Below are 6,978 nucleotides of genomic sequence, written 5' to 3' on the forward strand. Positions count from 1 at the left end.
CACGCATGGAGCCTGCTTAAGAGTCTCTCTCTGCCCCTTCCCATTTTGCCTCTCGATAAGAAATAATAATAAAAATGAAATGATCTGTTATTATCTAATAAATCTTGCTCTGTTGATTGTGAAAGGGCATGAAGCAGGGAGAGATTTAATCCCCTGAGTTGGCACAGACATTTCCCGTGGTTTCAGAGATGGGTGGGTGACTTTATTGACTTCTCCCCTCCCCTCCCCCCACTCTGGGGTTGAGGCTCCTGGTAACCTGCCAGCCTCGAGGCAGACCAGGCAGTCGGCTGGAAAGCTGCAGGTCACCTGGGCCTGCCAGCACCTGAGTCCGCCAGCAGCTACTGGTTGGACAGGAAAACATGGGGCTGAGCAGATGGGAACTGGGCTTTTTCTGAGAATCCCTTATGAAACTCTGGCCCGAGAGGAAAGCCTGGCCCTAAGTGGGTGGCTAACATTCGTAAAAGTTAATGTGGCCACGGGACTGAGTATTGGAACAGGGGAGGAAATCGCCCCCAGTGTTTGGCAGCTCCGACGAGCTGACAGCTCAAAACAGGGTTCCAGACATGGGCCCGTGACACTCTGAAGCTCGACAGACTTCTAGGAACTCCTACCCCAAGCTTGGCCTCCCGCCCTGCCCCCCCAGCCCTGGCACACACCTGTTCAGGGAGAATGACTTCTGATTTGTCACCTGTCACGCTGCCTGCCTGCTCCGGAGGGTGGGGAGGGCCCCAGAAGCCTGGTGGGAAAACCGAAGCTGTTGGGAAGATTACAAGGGGACTGGGGCGGTGGGGGGGGCCCGCAGGTGTGCCCAGGGGAGCCCCAAGAACAGGTGCTGCATTCTCACGTTCTTGCAGTGCCGAGAGAAGGAGCCTCTGGATGAGAGCAGGGATGTCATGTGTCCAGCTGGGTGGCCACGTCCCCCAGCCCATGTGTGGGGCACGGGTGCTTGTGGCCCTGCTGTGGCGTGGGGGTGGGAGGTGGCTCATTTGTTGTCAGGGAGGGCCGAGGAGACCCCTAGGACTGCTTTTGTGTGGAGACACACAGCGAATACTGGCTAAGGGAAGGCTTCTGGTTAAGGAGGAAAAGGGGGATTTCTGGCCAGCGCTGGCGGGTACCCGCACATGTGTAACATGCTTGTGTGCCTGTGGCCACATCTACTTTATATGTCTGGGTTCGTGTCTGTGTCCATCTCTGGGTGGGTCTGGAGGTGCATGTCTTGGTGCCTGCTGTCCAGAAGTCTGGGTACATACACGAATATGGCTGTGTGTAGAGCTGGAGTGGGCAGGAAGGAACTCTACCTGGCAAGGCTGAGAAGGTCAATTCTGGAAGGTCTTCTCCCAGCTGGACCCCTCATGGAGTGCGCCCTTGAGTCTGTCCCTGCTGCTGTCTGGGCATCTCCCTCTACCCCTGTCCTCTGCAAAGAGCCTATCAGTCAAGCTGCACTAGCTGGTGCTGGTGACCTGGGTGTGCTGCGTTCCCGGGGGCGTGGCCTGCAGTGGGAGAGGATCTGGGACTCAGGGAGCCTCCGTGGATTGGCAGCGGAGTCATGAGATGCACCCCATGACTGGCTAATTGGTCCCTTAGCACCAAGCTCAGGCATCATCGTCCTGGCACTGAGGCCCCGGCTGCTTGCCATTCCCTCTCCACCAGGCTGGGCCAGGGATGGAAAGAGAAGCTCTATCAGCCCCTGAGCCCACCCAAGCACCAGCCACACCGGGGGATAAAGCTTGGCCCTGTGGTCTTGGCCTGCTCTGACCACTTCCTGCTAGAGACAAGCGCTTGTGCTCCCTGATCTCACGGTGAAAACATTGTTTCCAGAGAAGCTGCCCAGCATGGCTATTAGCAGGGAAGGAGTCAAAGACGGTGGCCATCCTTGAATCTGGTCTGCAAAACAAACCACAAAAATCCACGCCACCCACCCATGCTCAGACCTCCTTGCTCTTCATCACTCCCTCTCATTCCCACCGGTTGTCCTTTGGGGGAAACTCTGGCACAGTTCTGTCCATTGGAACTTTCTGCAGTGATGCAAATATCCTCTGTCTGTGTGATCCAATATGGCGGCCACCAGCCACACGTAGCTACTGAGTACCTGAAACGGGGCCAGTGTGATTGAGGAACTGGGTTTTTAATTTTATTTCATTTGGGACAGCACAGCTCTAGGGAACCAATTCCTAGCGAAGGGACTAAAAATGGCAGCGTCCAGATGCACGCTTGGACACATACTAACAGTAAAACCCTTCCGTGTCCATTGGTGCCCACGAACCTCACAGCAACTCTGCCAGGCGTGGGCAGGAGCCACTCACCCCACTGCACAGAGGGTCAAGGAACGTGCCCAAGGTCTCCTTGCCCACAGGCCGAGGGCAGGCTGGAGCCCAGGTCTCCTCATTGTGAAAACAGGGCTTGTTCCTTCACCAGCCTCATCCCAGCTGACCTGCAGTCGGGCACTGACAGTTCAGCCACAAACAATGACTTATGCTGGAATTTCAGACCCAGGCTTGACCTGTAGAGAAGAGGGTTAAGTTATGGTAGATGGAAGGGTCATTGGAACTTAAATTTCTCCCTTCATTTGTAGATAAGAAGAGGAGAATAAGGATATGTATGGGGGAGGGGACACTTACATGCCAGGCACTATGTAAGGCTCTTAGAAACATTATCTCATTTACTTTCACAAGGGCAGGTAGTATTCTTCCCATTTTACAGATAAGCAGACAGAGGCTCAGAGAGGTGGCTTGACTTGTTCAAGGTCACACAGCAAACAAGGGGCAGAGGTGGGCTTTGAACCACGTACTTGGGCACTGAAGGTTTGTCATCTGCTAGCACCTGGCTTGGGAGGAAGGCCTAGTGCAGACTGAAGCTGACTGGTGGGAGTCGGACAGCACGCTGAACTGCTCTCCCACTGTGTGCAGAGCTCTGGCCAAGGCTCCTGGTGGGGTGGGGGTGGGACAGGGAACAACAAGGAATCCCTTGGCCCTGGCCCCAGGGAACCTGGTGCTGCCAGGGCTCCGGAAAGAGACACAAGTGAGTCAGTTAATGGCACTGAACAAAGAAGAGCCACTGGTGTGGCCTGGGTGAGCCTCTCTGTTCCACCTGGAACGGCTTCTCTGACGAAGAGAGAAGCACCTTGGTCTGTGATTCACCTAGCAGTGGATGCTTTCATTCAGCACTTCCAAGGGCCAGGTTCCTGACCAATTTCTGTTTCCATTCTCTATTGTAAGTAACAGAGCACCCCCAGTCTTAGTGGCTTATGACAACAGTCATTTGTCCACGATGCTGCAGCATGGACAGGGCGTGAGGAGACACCACAACTCTGGGCACCCGAGAGGCCCAGTACCTGCCGGGCACCCGCCGGGCCGGTGCTTTTCTTCCCCTTGCCTGGGGTCGTGCGTGGGGCTGCACCCAGCTGGCAGGGGTGGCCTGGGTGGACGCTGGGATGACTGGGCTTCTCTCCCTCACCCTCAGGGTCACCTCCTCTCCTCGTGGCCTTGCCAGCAGAGGAGCTGGACTTCTTAGCTGGAAGCTCAGGGCTCGTAGGAAGCTTCCAGGCCTGAATAATGGGGTTGCCCTGTTTTCCCCCAGTTGCTCAGAGGGGACAGTGGCTCCTCTGGACGGTGGAGAAGCAGGGCCTGACACTTGTAGAAGCTGGATAAAGCAGCCCTGGGGGGAAGCTGCTCAGAGGCCTGGCCCTGACAATGACCGTGGGTCCTGGTGGTGAAACACAGGAGGCCAAACACAACTCTGGACCTGGGCGCTGAGGTTCAAAGCCCACTTACCACTTTTTAGGCTGTAACTTTTAGGTGCCTCTGTTTTCTCCTCTGCCCGATGAAGATGAAATGGTGCTTAGCCCCTGTTTTTGTAAGAGTTAAGTGAAAAAATTACATGGAAAGCACCTTTGTCCAGTGCGTGGTGAATGCTCCTTAGTTTCTGCTCTTACTGTCAATACGTGCTCCCCGTAGGCCAGGCTGTGGGCATCTGACTCCCTCACGAGCTGGGACGGCACCTCAGCAGGACGGAACCAAGGCTGACCCCACTGCGACCCTCAGCCCCCTCCTGCAGCCCTGGGAGGGCAGCTGGAGCCACATTGTGGGCTGACACAAGTGCCCGGTTGCTGAGCACCTCGTCCTCACCCCTCCACTCAGGGCCTCTCTACCTGGACCCCAGTCTGGGGGATGTCCACGGGAGACACAGTCCTCCAGCAGCTGGGTCCTGGTGACATCACAGTCCTCACCGCATGCTGCAGAGCTGGAAGGGTCTGACTAAGAAGGAAAGGAGGCTGCCACAGAGTGTGGGGGTCATGCCCCTTTCCAAAATCTGACTGGTGGCTTGGTGTTAAGCTCACACCATTTCTCACAGGGCCCCGAGGCAAATTTAGGGAGCATCCGACGCCTTGGAGTATGGGGGGGGGCGGGGGAGGTGTTCATAGTTAGCTAATCAGCCATGTTTGCTGCCCATTCTTTTCTTTACTCCACAGAGATTACCTGAGTACACGTGCCAGGCACTGTTCTAGACTGGAGACTGAGGGAACAGCCCTCATAAAAGCAGACGCCAAGAGAAGGGTGCCTGTGCCTGTGAGTGGGCAGCCTCTTTGTGGCCTTGAGTTCTAGGTGCCCAGTTTGGTCCCCACCCATGCCTGGCCTAGGGGCAGAGCACAAGGACCCCTCAGTCAGACTCCAGTCCTGGCTCTGCCTCTCATTCACTGAATAGCAAACTGGCTCAACTCTCTGAGCCTCAGTGTCCTCATCTGTGAAGTGGGAGCGCATTTGGGAGGACCAAGAAAGCAACAGCCGCAAAGGAGCAGGGCTGTGGCAGACACCTTCCAGCACACCCCAAATGGCCTCTGTCCACCCTCTGTCCTCGTCTGCCAACAGCACAGCCCCACCTCCTCAGGCTGGAACCTTGCCCTGCCTTCCCACTTCCTGGGGCTACACACAGTTTTGCTGACAATAGCCAAGTCACCTTCTGGACCCAGAGGATGCTAGAGACCTTTCCTGTGGGCCATTTGCCCCCTGAGGCCCGGGGTCACAGAGATCTTACAACCTGAGATCAGAGACAGAAGAGGGGGAGGGGCAGGGACCATATATCAGGGACCTGTCCCAGCTGTTAGTGGAGATTCCTTCCCAGCCAAGAACAGATGGGCCCAGCCTTCCAGAGTCGGATCCGATCGACGGAGCCCCTGGGGTGGAAGCCAACACCAAGGGTGAGGAATTCGTGTGACCCCATCATCTCCTGTCAGGAGACTCCCACGCTCCTCTTCTTGCAGCTGGGAAACGAAGTGACAGGTCATTCTGAGGGGCGACTGCTGACAGGCCCTTCTGTAACATTTATTTAGAACTGGCAGCCCTTCTGCCTTCCAGAAGGGTCCAAGGGAATGCTCTGACATGTGCGCAACACCTCCCAGCTAGCCAGGCCTTATTGCAGGCACACTTCCACGGAACCCCCACCAGGATGCCCGTTTTCACAATGAGAAAACTGAGTCTCCATGAAGTGACTTGCTGAGGTCACCCAGCGAGCCCAAGGCTGGGGAGCACAGGATACCTAGTTCCTCTGACTAGTTCTGAAATGCAGATGTGATGGGACAGGAAGAAAAAAAAAACCCATAAAAATGAACTATCAAACGATAGTGAGAGCAGCCCTCTTTAACTTCTGGGAGAACCTTCTATGAATAGGATATAATAATGCATTTAGGATGCTGGCGAACGCATCAAACCTTTTCTGGTGGGATGTGTAAGAGGCCGTGAACGACACAAACCTTTAGGAAGAGGAACTAGAATCAGGGAGGGAGCCATGGGACAGTTTTCCTTCGCATTCTATGTCCTTCTATAGCATTTCTACTCTTTCCCATATGCATTTAAGAAGCAGGAACAAGGGGTTCCTGGGTGGTAGGAGTATGGATCGTTTTTTAATTTTCTTCTTGATTTTTTTCTAAAGTGAAAAAGAAAGAAATACGTTACTTAAAAAAAAGGGAAGCTGTTGACAGCTAACTGAATCCCCCTCAAATTTTACAAACACACTTATTCATATAATGAAGAATTCTTAAGGGGCACCTGGTTGGCTTAGCCGGTGGAGCTCACGATTCTCGATCTCAGGGTTGTGAGTTCAGGCCCCACCTTGAGTGTAGAGATTACTTAAAACAAAACAAAACAAAACAAAAAGCAAACAAACAAAAAACCTCTTTGTAGGGAAGACCAGAGGGCATAATTCTAGTTAAAAGCCCAGGGGAACCAAGATTTTCATGACTGAGAGTAGGAGGCAGCTCTCCCAGATCTGTACTGAAGCTCTTGTCATCAATAATTGAAAATGGAAACCAAAGGCCTAGGCTAATGAGGTTTCTGGAACCAAGCTTTTTATTTTACTTTGAGCTCCTTGCCTTATATGGAGCCTTGAACCCAGTAGTAGGTGCTCAAAAATCTAATAGGTAATTTGCGTGTTGTGTTCCTTGGGTCCTGAAGCAGGCACACCAGTTCATGAAAATCAATAACAAGATTCTGTTGATCCCAACCATTATTCCAACACCCCAGCTACAACCCTAATCCAGGTGGGGGCAGGGGAGAGTGGTCCGCATTGGGCTGTGTTGTGAGACTGAGCTCCCTTCCCCCGCAAAGGGCCTGGGTTATGGGTAGGACTGAGCCCCGTCCCCGTGCTCATCTGGTGTCTGGGAGTGGTGGGCACAGGCAAGGTCCTCCCATCCCGATTGCCATTTCAGTACAGTGCACAGAGGATGTGCACACTTCCCTGACCCCCACCCTCCAGTCTCGGCCATCCACACCTCCCATTACTTGGCTCTCTGGTCCACGGTCCAAATTGCCAGCGTTCTCGCGGAGTCCATAAGATGCTATCTTCCCTGTTCCTCGAGGGCAAAGAGAGAGGATGTTGCAATTCTCACATATCTCCCATTCTAGCTCATTGCCACAGAAAGCTGGGGAAACTGGAGAGACTGGAACAGTGAGGCAGGGAGGACTTTTGGGCTTCCTGGAGGAGGTG

The sequence above is a fragment of the Lutra lutra genome, chromosome 14 (assembly GCF_902655055.1).
Source record: "Lutra lutra chromosome 14, mLutLut1.2, whole genome shotgun sequence".
Classification (NCBI taxonomy): Eukaryota; Metazoa; Chordata; class Mammalia; order Carnivora; family Mustelidae; genus Lutra; species Lutra lutra.